The sequence below is a fragment of the Mustelus asterias genome, chromosome 14, assembly GCF_964213995.1.
Source record: "Mustelus asterias chromosome 14, sMusAst1.hap1.1, whole genome shotgun sequence".
In the NCBI taxonomy this organism is placed as follows: Eukaryota; Metazoa; Chordata; class Chondrichthyes; order Carcharhiniformes; family Triakidae; genus Mustelus; species Mustelus asterias.
The window spans coordinates 94,453,733-94,466,267 of record NC_135814.1 but is presented as its reverse complement, the minus strand read 5'-3'; the positions used below and the strand labels follow the sequence as shown (position 1 = coordinate 94,466,267).

Below are 12,535 nucleotides of genomic sequence, written 5' to 3'. Positions count from 1 at the left end.
TCGAGGGGATTAAGATCCAACTTCCAACTTGTCATGTTTCTGACAACATAATATGAAAAGCTACAATCCCGGTGCTTGGAAGAGGCTCCCGTTAAAAGCAGTTAGGGTCTTCAGAAGCAACACTTGCAATCTAGATAGGATATTGGAATTAAAGCTACAACCATCAACCACAATCTTATTGAATGGTGGAGAAGGCTTGAAGGACCAAATCGCCTTCCTCCTGCCCCTAAATCCTGTGTTCCTATTATTCTGTGACCAATCAAGCAAACCTCAATATATCTCGCTCAGTGTAAAAATAGCACATTTGAATGCCCTCATAATGGTGTAGGGGGATGATTGCACTTTAGAGACTATCACTGGAGGAGTTACACTAACTGCACAATTGTCTGATTTTACAACCTATGATTTACTGGCATTAGTTCACTTACAAGTCAATTAGATTCCACTCCACTGTGGGAGCAGTGCCTAACCCTCCCTGTGCTCTGTTGATGGGCTCATTTATTTCCTCTCATTCAAGTCATTGCCTTCAAATCTTATTGTGTTTGCTGAGTTACAGGCCGGAATTTTACTGGCATGTCCGCCCCGATTCTGGCTCACAGAACTGCATTCTCCGTTGGCCTTGGGTGGGCTCTTACGAGCGTTGGGCAGGCGTGCCAGTAAAATTCTGTCCATAGGCAGACAAAGCCCAATCTATCCCTCCAATGGAACCATTGGGTCAACATTTAATTGGTGCACATTTGGAAACATTTTGCAAGACAATTAAAAGTGAATATTTTCGTGAGGTGACTGTGACTCAGAAAACATTGCTTGTAGAAGGTTAAGGGGTGATCTAACTGAGATGGTTAAGATTTGGAATGAGCATGACAGTGTGGGATGGACAGAAACTATTTCCTTTGTTGGCACAGTGGTTGCATTGCTGCCTCATGGTGACAGGGTCCTGGTTTCACTTCTAGCCTTGGGTCACTGTCTTTGTGGAGTCTACACGTTCTCTCCGTGCCTGAGTGGGTTTCCTCTGGGTGCTCCGGTTTCCTCCCACACTCTGAAAGAGATGCTGGTTAGATGCATTGCCCAGGCTATATTCTCCCTCAGTTTACCCGAACAGGTGCTGGAGTGTGGCAACTAGGGGATTTTTGCAGTAACTTCATTGTGGTGTTAATCTAAGCCTACTTGTGACACTAATAAATAAACTTTAAACTTTAGAGTTCAGAACAATTGGGAATTAGGGAGGGGAGATGGTGGTGTAGTGATAACGTCACTGGATAAGTAACCTGGAGGCCTAGGCTAATGTCCATAGACATGGGTTCAAATCCCATCGTGGCAGCGGGTGGAATTTTAATCCGATTTTGTGAGGGGGTATAGCTCAGTGGTAGAGCATTTGACTGCAGATCAAGAGGTCCATGGTTCGAATCCACGTACCCCCTCTAGTGGTTGGCTGCTGTTTCCTACATTATAACAACTACCCTTTATGGGGCAACATGGTGACACAGTGTTTAGCACTGCTATCTCATAGCGCCAGGGACCCGGGTTCGATTCCGGCCTGTGTGGAGTTTGCACATTATCTCCGTGTCTGCGTGGGTTTCCTCCAGATGCTCCAGTTTCCTCCCACAGTCTAAAGATGTGTAGGTTAGGTGGATTAGTGGGGTAAATGAATGGGGTTACAGGGATAGGGAGACTAGTTGTTTGGGCGTGGGGGGTAGATGGACCTGGGTAAGATGCTCTGAAGGAGAGTCGATTGGCCAAATGGCCTCCTTCTGCACTGTAGGGATTCTATGACTCTATAAAGAGGGTGATGTCAGGATACACTTCCTCACACAAAGCACTGTGGAAATCTAAAACTCTCTCCTTCAAGAAGCTCTCAATTCCCGAAGCTTTGATTCAAGATTCAGTTGAAAATTTCAGAAGCGAAATGTGATATATTTTGGGTAAGGGGTGTGAAGAGTTACAGAACCGAGGGAGGTAAATGGAGTTAAAAGCGGGTCAGCCATGATCTGACTCAATGATGGAACAGGCCCAAGGGGCTGAACGACCTCTGCCTGACTTCCCAAAAGAGATGTTTGGAGAAATGTGTAAATTCTGGAAAAAATGGTAAAGTCAAAATTAATTCGACATAAATGTAGAAAGTGGTGAGAAATATCGGAAAACAGAAGGAGACCCGGGATGGGGGAGAGAGAAACGGAATGAAAGCAATGATTCTCTCACCTGGCTGTCTCAGGATTTTCATCATATATTTATGAATATATTAAAACCAGATTTATCGCAAGATTGGATGGTTTCTGGCCTTCAAGACTTTGTGAAGTGAATTGAGAAATGGCTGGCCCTAGGGGACTGAAAATGTCACTGCTGTTAAGCTTTTACATGTACTCAAACCACCCTTTGCAATGGAAATCTAAAAGGATTTTTATACCGAGAGAGAGAGAGGAAATAATGGCGTGATTATAAGGCAGTAATATTGGAACATCAAATCAGGAGGAGGCCATTCAGCCCCTCAAGCCAGTGCCATCATCCAATTGGACATATCTGATCTATATTTTAACTTCATTTACCGGTTTTGATTCCATATCCCTCTCAGACCCGACAAAATCCCTCAATCTCAGTTCTGAAATTTTCAATTGATCCTGTCACACCTCACTACCAACCTCAACCTCAATGGTTTCTTTGAAGAGAGAATTCTAAATTTCCACTGTGAAGACATCATTCCTGACACCACCGCTCAATAGCCTGGCTCTGATTTTAAGGTTGCGCCCTCTTGTTCTGGACAACAGCAACCAGAGGAAGCAATGTCGCTCCGTTGGCCGTATCAACTCCTACAGTCACCTTAAACACCTCCGTTAGATCACCCCTAGGTCTTCTATAGCCAAAGGAGCACAAACCTAGTCCATGCAACTGTACTTCAGGTGATGCCCATAAACCAAAAACCTCGAGGTTTGTAATGGTCCGTGGCCTCAACATTCAGTCACGTCTATATCTCCACTTTTGGATCAGATGTGAAGCCAAGGCCCCAGTTGCCTGTTTAAGGTCAATGTTGAAGGTTTGATGCTGCTGTTGCACAGAAAAGCAGGGCAGTTTGCCCCAGTGCCCATCGATCCAGTTTTAGATTGGCATCGGTAGAGGTTTAGGAACAGATAACTTCTGCTCTCAGTGAATGCTGGAGTGCGGCAAGGCAACTTCGAGAAAAGGAGAAACACTACAACAACAACTTACATTTACATAGCACTATTAATGCAGTGCAACATCCCAGGGTGCTTCACAGGAGTATGATCTGACAAAAGTGACTTTAACTTAAAAAGAATTCTCACATAAAGTGTAAACTAAATTCTTTTAAATTTTGATCACCTGCACCTCATTCTCTCTTCCATGTGATAGTATCCCAGTGCCTATCTATCATCACTTCCTCATGGTGTATTAATTAAATAGTTCTTAGGATGTTGGTGTCGCTGGCTAGGCCTGCATTTATTGCCCATCCCTAATTGCCCTTGAGAAGGTGGTGGTAAGCTGTCTTCTTGAGCCAATGCATTACATGTGGAGAGAGTGCACCCACAGTGCTGTTAGGGAGGGAGTTCCAGGGTTTTGACCCAGTGACAGTGAAGGAAAGGTGATATATTTCCAAGTCAGGGTGGTGAATGGTTTGGCGGGGAACATCCAGGTGGTGGTGTTCCCAGGTACCCGCTGCCCTTGTCCTTCTAGATAGTCAAGATTGCTGGTTTGGAAGGTGCTGCCGAAGAGGCCTTGATGAGTTGTCGCAATGCATCTTGTAGATGGTACGCACTGCTGCCAATTTGTGCCAGTGTGGAGAGAGAATGTTTAAGGTAGTGGAAGGGGTGCCAATCAAGCGGGTCACTTTGTCCTGGATGGTGTTGAGTTTCTTGAGTGTTGTTGGAGCTGCACCCATCCAGGCAAGTGGGGAGTATTCCATCACACTCCTGCCTTATGTCTTGTAGATGGTGTTTAGGCTTTGGGGAGTCGAGAGATGAGTTATTCACTGCAGGATTCCCAGCCTCCAACCTGCTCTTGTAGCCACAGTATTTATATGGCTAGTCCAGTTCAATTTCTGGTCAATTTTAAACCCCAGGATGTTGATAGTGAGGGGATTCAACAGTGATAATGCCATTGAATGTCAAGGGCAGATGGTTAGATGCTCTCCTGTTTGGCAGCGGTTTTGTGAGGTATAGATGTCACTTGCCACTTATCTGCCTAAGCCTGAATGTTGTCCAGGTCTTGCTGCATATGGGCACAGACTACCTCAGTTTCTGGGGAGTTTTGAATGGTGCTGAACATTGTGCAATCATCAGGGAACATCGCCACTTCTGACCTTATGATGGAAGGAAGGTTATTTATGAAGCAGCTGAAGACGGTTGGGTCTAGGACACTACCCTGAGGAACACCTACACTACCCTGAGGAATCCCCTGCAGTGATGTCCTGGAGCTAAGGTGATTGACCTCCAAAAACCACAACCTTTGTGTTTGGTAAGAATTCAGTAGAGAGTTTTCCCTTTGATTCCGATTGACTTCAAATTTGTTAGGGCTCCTTGATAGCATATTCGGTCAAATACTGCCTTGATGTCAAGAACAGGCTGTTTCACCTCACCTCATCACATCACTGCAAGTGATTCACAGCACTGTCTAACTAGCTACAACAGTACTGACATTTTATTTATTGCATGTAGATCCTGTGATGTTTTGTTCTAAATATGGCACAGGCACACGTTAAGTAATTTAAGAAAGAAAATAGACCTAAGGGCAATGAGTAAACACATCATTGCACAATGAAGATAGTAATGATTCCACACTAACACGCTTAGTGTTTTAAGATGCCATTACTTAATGACAACACAAGGAAATCAACCCCTGATAATGGGAAACTATTGAAGAGAGACTGATTCGTTACAATGTAAGTAAAAATTTCATTAATGCCTTATTAATCTTTGATTCCATAGACTGAGTTTATGTGGGAATTTGGAATGCACTGCCTGGGAAGGTAGTGGAGGCCGGAAACCTTACAACCTTTAAAAAATACTTGGATGAGCACTTGAAATATGATAACATTCAAGGATAAGGGACAAGTGCAGGAAAATGGAATTGGTGCGCCTTTAGTGGTTGTTATTATTGGTGCAGACTCAATGGGCCAAAGGGCCTTTTCTGCGCTGTATGCTTGTATGACATATTGGGCATTCACACTAGCAGGGCTAGAGTGGGGAGAGTGGGGGTGGGCGGGGTGGCTGTGGGGTGCTGGTGGACAAGGGGGTGGATGTTTTGTGTTTAGGAACCGCTGGATAATTTAGTTTGTGTGAAAACTCTGCCATTTGCCTTTGCTTCTACTGTCTCTCATCTTCCAATTCTCCTCCTGGAAGTGCTGGGGCTCATCTCGAATCCAGACCCGTAGGCAGCAGGAGACCTCTGCCTTGTCAAGTGACCCTTTGTCATGCAGGGACACAGCTGGAGATGCGAACCCAATGTGAACTCTGTCTCACTGCTGTAACCCCTCATGCCCTTTCACCTACAATGGCGGCCGTGCATTCACCTGTCTAGGCCCAAAACTCTGGAATTCAGTCCCTGAATGTGTCTGCCTCAGCAGCCCTTTCTGCTCCTTAAAAACATTCTTTCAATCCAACTTCCAACTATTGCCTTGGGTCACTGGTCTTGTCTGATGACTCTCCTGTGAAGCACTTTGGGATGTTTTATTTCGGTGGAGCTGCAATTTAAATGCAAATGGCTATTGTTGTCCTCGGTCCGATGCTGATACGTTGCAGCTGAGGGTCGAGGTGGGGAATGTGACTGAATTTGTCTCAGTCCTGTCCAGCAACTCCCACCAATCTGCAACATCTCGCAGTGCAGTGTTACATACGTGGCTGTCTTGGTAAAGCTGTAAGCAGTGCTGTTTAATTTCTATTGATTCTGGATGACGGGCCAAGACCTGAGAGCTGGGAACCGTAAATGAAGGGCACGCTTAAAACTTGGCCACACTAATGTGGTGATTAATTAGCAGAAAAAAGTGAGAGCAAGGAACCCACGATGATAGACTGGGGGAGGGGAGAGGGATTTAGCCAACACACATTAGCTAGGTTAAAAACTATTAATTACAACTGACACCCAGCTTCCTTTTCCCTCCACAGATAAAAAAAACTGAACAGACTTTTCAGGTTATCTTTACAGACGCTCCAATGGTTTTACAATGAGCTTTACATCATATTTCAAGACCTATATTTAGCTATATGGGTTTGCTGATACAGGGTCAGAGAATGAGATGGCAAAGAAGGAGGCCATTTGTTCCATCATGCCTGTGCCAGCTCTTTGAACAGGTTGTCCAATTAGCCCCGCTCCCCTGCTCTTTCCCCACAGCCATGCAATTTTTTCCCCTTCAAAGGGGAGGCAATGGTCTAGTGGTATTATCGCTAGACTATTAATCCAGAAACTCAACTAATGTTCTGAGGACCTGGGTTCGAATCCTGCCACTGCAGATGGTGGAATTTGAATTCCATGAAAAAAAAATCTGGAATTAAGAATCTACTGATGACCATGAAACCATTGTCGATTGTCAGGAAAAACCCACCTGGTTGACTAACGTCCTGATGTGAGGGAAGGAAATCTGCCATCCTTACCTGGTCTGGCCTACATGTGACTCCAGAGCCACAGCAATGTGGTTGACTCTCAACTGCTCCTTTGAAATGGCCTCGCTATAGGCAATAAATGCCGGCCAGCCAGTGACGCCCATGTCCCACGAATGAATAAAGTATTTATTCTTTTACAGTTGAATCTGCTTCCAATATAGATTAGAGTCATAGAGGTTTACGGCTTGGAAACAGGCCCTTTGGCCCAACTTGTCCATGCCGCCCCTTTTTTTAACACCTAAGCTAGTCCCAATTGTCCGCGTTTGGCCCATATCCCTCTATACCCATGTAACTGTCTAAATACTTTTTAAAAGACAAAATTATACCTGCCTCTACGACTACCTCTGGCAGCTTGTTCCAGACACTCACCACCCTCCGTGTGAAACAATTGCCCCTCTGGACCCTTTTGTATCTCTCCCCCTCACCTTAAACCTACACCCTCTAGTTTTAGACTCCCCTACCTTTGGGAAAAGTTATTGACTATCTAGCTGATCTATGCCCCTCATTATTTTATAGACCTCCATAAGATCATGCTCTAAGCCTCCTACGCTCCAGAGAAAAAAGTCCAGTCTATCCAGCCTCTCCCTTATAACTCAAATCATCAAGTCCCGATAACATCCTAGTAAATCTTTTCTGCACTCTTTCAGGCGACGTATTGCTGAGCAGAGCGTAAACTATTTTCCTTGCCTGGTTCTTCTAACAATTATCTCCTCCTGCACCAGTTGTGGTGATCATCCCACAATGGTTAAAAAAAAACAACAGCTCAAAAGTGAATAGCTGTACTCATTAGGAACTCAGGAAAACCACTAAATAAAGATTACCTCGTAATTACTTCATGGTTGGAATGTGTGCAGAGGAGAAACTGCTTCACATGTAACATAAATAAGTGTCTGATTGGAAAACAATGAGAGGTTTGGATGTGTGGAGTGCCCACAATGTCCTTTCCCTTCCTTTCTCCCCAAGCACACAGCGTATATGTCACTCCATGTCACTACCTAGTGGCCAGTGCTGAAACTGCACCATGACAATTTGTGTAACAAAACTGAATGGGTAAAGTTGACATAGCAATTTGCGACCATTAATTAAACTGAAAAATGTGACCGAGAATTGTGACAACAGCAAGTAATGTGTGTGGACAGGAAGTCTTTAATAATATGTACCAAATGCATATGAAATTATTAACTCAGCACTCAGTAATCGGTGTACACAGATGTGTTAACTGCAAAAAAATGTTCCAACACACCTTCTCTGAATTAAACACACATAGTTTGATTAATAATGTTCATCTGCGTTCTCGTAGTTTCACCCTTTTAGATCATCGGAATTACAAACCACTTTGGTCCAACTTTATTCCACTTGTGGATTTAGACAATAAGTAATGAGCAGTTAAATCTTATTGATATCTAAGAATTGTGCTATAGTGATAACCTTTACAGGTGCATCAAGAAGCCATGTAAATGTTTTTTTTCTAATGTTGGTGCTTTCAGGGAAGGCAATGGCCTAGTGGTATTATCGCTAGACTATTAATCCAGAAACTGAGCTAGTGTTCTGGGGATCCAGGTTCGAATCCCACCACGGCAGATGGAGGAATTTGAATTCAATAAAAAGTATCCAGAATTAAGACTCTGATAACCATGAAACTATTGTCAATTGTTGGAAAAACCCATCTGCTTCACTAATGTCCTTTAGGGAAGGAAATCTACCGTCCTTACCTGGTCTACATGTGACTCCAGAATCACAGCAATGCGGCTGACTCTGAATGGCCGAGCAAAGCCACTCAGTTCCAGGGCAATTAGGGATGGGCAATAAATGCTGGCCAACCAGCAATGCTCATGTCCAAGAATGAATGAATCAAAAAAAGTGCAACAAATCTATTGGCAATGTTAGGAACATCTGGGGAAAACTTACAACTTTTAAATAAATAATTCCAATATTTACACTGGTCCTCAGATATATCACGGAGCATGAGCCAGAGGTACACCCACTGAATCAAGTAGGCTGGATATCAAAATGCTGCATATCTTTCCTGTAGATGTCATTGTACCCTGCATACAGAGCCTCTCTGACCCCCCAGCTGAAACAATAGATAGTGAACCACGAGATGCTTGAAATGTCCCTTTTCTCATTCTGTGTGGATCCACTGGCAGGGAAATTAAGGGCCGAAGTTACCTTTGTAGACATTGGTAGAGCTCACCTTGCACTGTTCAAAGTCAAGAGTCCAGGTCAAGAGATGGTACTGTTGTGTGACCACCTCCTTGGTGAAGTGCAGCAGGGGAACACACTGCTCCTGGTTTAGCTCTTGTTGGAAGAAACGCCTCCAAAGGACCCTGAGTACATAAGGTCTCCTATTAAGAGGCTTCCCCCTCCCTCTGCGAGCAGCTCAGCCTCTCTGCTGCCTCTGAGGCTGCTGCCCAAGGAGAAACTCAACTAAAGCCCCCAGGACTGACAGCAAGTGGTTTACTCAGGAGGTCTTTCAGAAGCATACAACGGACTATATTGTCTCCTCCAGCTCCTGTCTGGAATTGAGTTGAGAATTGAGCAGCCAGAATTTCTAACTTACCTCTCCATTCCCAATCCACGCCATCCTCCCTGAACCGGGAACAATGTCGGGTCATGATCCATGCATGCACCTTTGGTGATGTCTGGGTGTCGCCATTACGAAAGCCTGGGGAAATTTGAATTTCATCTTCCCCACTAACATTGTTGCTTTGTAAGTTCAAGATGTCTTGCCAATGCCTCCTTATATTCCCCATGATTCCTCATATCCCCCATAATGTCCCCAAGTATCCTCCTATCCCCATGCTTCCTCTTTGCCCTTTCATATCCCTTATACCCCCATGCTCCTCCACCCTATGCACTTTCCCTACCCTTCTATTACCCCCATATTTCTTTCGTGCCCCCATACCCAGTCCCTCACGATGCACAGAACCAATGAACCATTGACAAGTCAGCCAAGTATTCAAGTGCTCCAGAAACTGATACAATAAGCAAACATGCTTTGAATATCCCATTTGAAAAAAATTGCTTATCTTACAAATTCAGAAAAGTATCAATACATGACAGATATTCAAAGTATCAATGAATAAAGCTTTAATTTCCTTAACACCTCTTAATCTTGTCCAAATAAACAAACAGGCCTTGAGAAACCAGATCAAAGAAAGAAAAATGAAGTACAACCTCATAAAAGTGCCAATCAAAGCTAGCACTCCTGATCAGGCTGTATCGACATTGCTCACCGCGCTAAATCTATTAACCAGTTTTGAGTTCAACAATTCAATATGATGCCATCTGGCAAAACAGATGTCTAACCACCAGTTCAGTGTGCTTCTGTTAATAGAGTTGGCAAATAGCCGTAGTTTGAATGCTTGGCTGAGTTTCAATCCTGACTAATGGGCTTATCCCTTTAAACAATTTTGACAGTTTGAAGGGACATGTTGGGGCGATTCTCCCAAAAACATTCTAAGTGCCGAATTTGCATGAAAACTGGAATAAATCACGCTGGTTTTTTCAGTGGGAGTTTCAGATTGAATCTCCCACACTCTGTGCACTGCAAAGTGCACTAGCGTAAATCACACTGAACATCATTAGGCGGGGCCTGTCGCCACTCGAGAGGCTGGCAGCATAGCGCTGAGCAGGCCACTGTGCATCAGCCGATCTGTCAGTGCCAGGATCGGCGCATGCGCAGTGACCCTTGTCTGCCGGCCTCCCAATCGCTGGCCAGCCCAATTGCTTGCCATGACGCTGCATCGCCAGCCATGTGACCCCCCCCATGACCCGATCGCTGGCCCCCAGACAACATCCTGGCCCAGCCACGGCCCCTCCCCTTAGCCCCCCGACAGTGCTGACCTACCCTCCCCGGTAGTCCTGATCCAACCCGCAGTGCCAACCCCCCCCCCCAACACAGACCCAACCCCTCCTGCAGTGACGACCCCCACCCGCAACCCAAACCCTCCCACAGTACCAAATCCCCTGCAGTCCTGCACCCCCACAACCCGCCCCAATCTCTGGCGTTCCTCTTTCCCCCACCGATCCTGTCTGCAGAGTGGCAGCGGCTCCCCACCCACCGATCGCCCCACCAGGCCCCACCCCCATCAGGCTCTGCCCCTAGGCCCCACCCCAATATGCCCCACCCCCTTGGCACTGCCCCATGGGCAGTGCCAAGGTGCCCCCTCGGGTGTTAACTAGATGTTCAGAATAGCAGGTGAAGGTATGTCCCTTGAAGAGAACGGCGTGGAGCTGACAGTGCCAGAAATCAGGCGCTGGGAGAAGCCCTAATAAATGAGTGCAGCGGGATGGGAGAATTGCCCCCGTTTATTTGATTCACATTTTTCAATGCCGCTTTGTTTATTTGGACAGGCCCTCAATGGGGCATGGGGAATATTGGAGTACAGGCTAGGGGGCCTAACCACCATGGAGAGGACTGGGCCAAAATCATAGAGAACCCAGGTGGCTCTCTAAACTAACCCACCGCACCACCAGCAAGGCTTTGTTTCTGCCTCAGAGCGGGTAGACCGAGGGAGGCGGCAGTTCTGAACCTTGCCCGCCCATTTCTCACAGAGATGAAAAGACTATGGGAATGGGAGAACGCGATGGGGCCGGGATGGAGAAAGACATTACTTGCAGTTCCTGCGGCTGAGGTGATGATCCCTGGCCCAAAGCCATCGCCATGTCCAACACCAGAATTAACCAACTTAAACAACTCCTCCAGAAATCCAATACAAACTCTGCCACAGCAAGTTAATAGTCAGAAGCAACTAGCCTGCAAGTTGGATGGTGATGCCTTTAAACAGTGCTGGTGGGGTAATCCCTGGTTCAGCTAAACACATGTTCCTGTGGGCGCATTTAAGAGCGGGTGTTAACTAAATGTCCAAAAATAGCAGGTAAAGGTATGTCCCTTTAAGAGAATGGATCAGGTGACCCAGGACTCAAGCTCCCCTGGGTGGAGCTTGCCTAGCTGACTGTTCTAGGATAAAGACATGTTAATAAAGTGTTCCAGTTAGTTTACTACCACTGACCTCGTGGTCTATTATTAGTCTCAATATCATAATAGCACCCTGCTACAGGAGCTGAGTTTTGTGGCCTACATCTATCCAGCACTCTGTATAATTGCAGTGGGATTTCCTACCCTTGTCATTCACTGAATTACGCCTGCAGTAACAATTCTAACACTCTTGTGACTAACACAGGAACATGGATGTCAGCACGAACTTCTGTCTACACCGTTCCTATCCGTCTCGTAAACACAACAATCGCATCTGAAAGAAAGGGAGGCCGTAAAATTAAATAATCTCAACGGAGTTGCCAACTCTATAAAAATGGCATCTGGGGAAGAAACTGCTGTGAAAATGCAATGTTTTCAGAAGTGACCTTAAAATAATAAAATCCTCTCCAGCCTGCTTGTCACTGCACTGGCAGGACAACCAGATTGCCAATCCCATCAGTGCACAAACTCTTTAAGCAGATATTGTTCACCGTGAAGTTAGCAGCTGAAAATGTTACCGCTCATTCAGCCACTGGAGCACTTTGCTAGAAGGTTTGCAAGCAATCACTGGTGTTATAATTGGCTCATGCAGGAAGGTGGAAAGGTGGATGCACTTTTCAAAAACGCTCCCTTGTGTTGCAATTGTCAAGGGTACAGCATCAAGGGCACAACAAAAGCACCATGTTAGCCGAGTGAAGTCTTGAGTGAAGTGAAAATGAAGCAAAAAGGTGTGTTTTTGTGCAGCATTGTGCATCCTCCGAATGGAAGGCACACTGCTTGAGATTCCTGGAGGGAATCGCATTTAAGATGGCACTGCTTGTTGTTACTCGGCTGGAGGTCGCAGTGGGAGGACTGGTGGGCTTGGGCATTGCTGCATGGCATGTCTTCACCTGCTTGTGCATGCCTGCTAGAAATTCAGTGCCCTCACTCCTCCCTCAGTATTTGTCCT

The 12,535-nt window shown here is 45.6% G+C and overlaps 1 non-coding gene across 1 annotated transcript; it reads left to right on the top strand.

The window, feature by feature from the left end:
• The first annotated feature begins 1,349 nt into the window (after positions 1-1,349).
• On the top strand, positions 1,350-1,421 carry trnac-gca (transfer RNA cysteine (anticodon GCA)). The gene has a single exon. It is a non-coding gene; the product is annotated as a tRNA-Cys (tRNA).
• Positions 1,422-12,535: the final 11,114 nt, after the last annotated feature.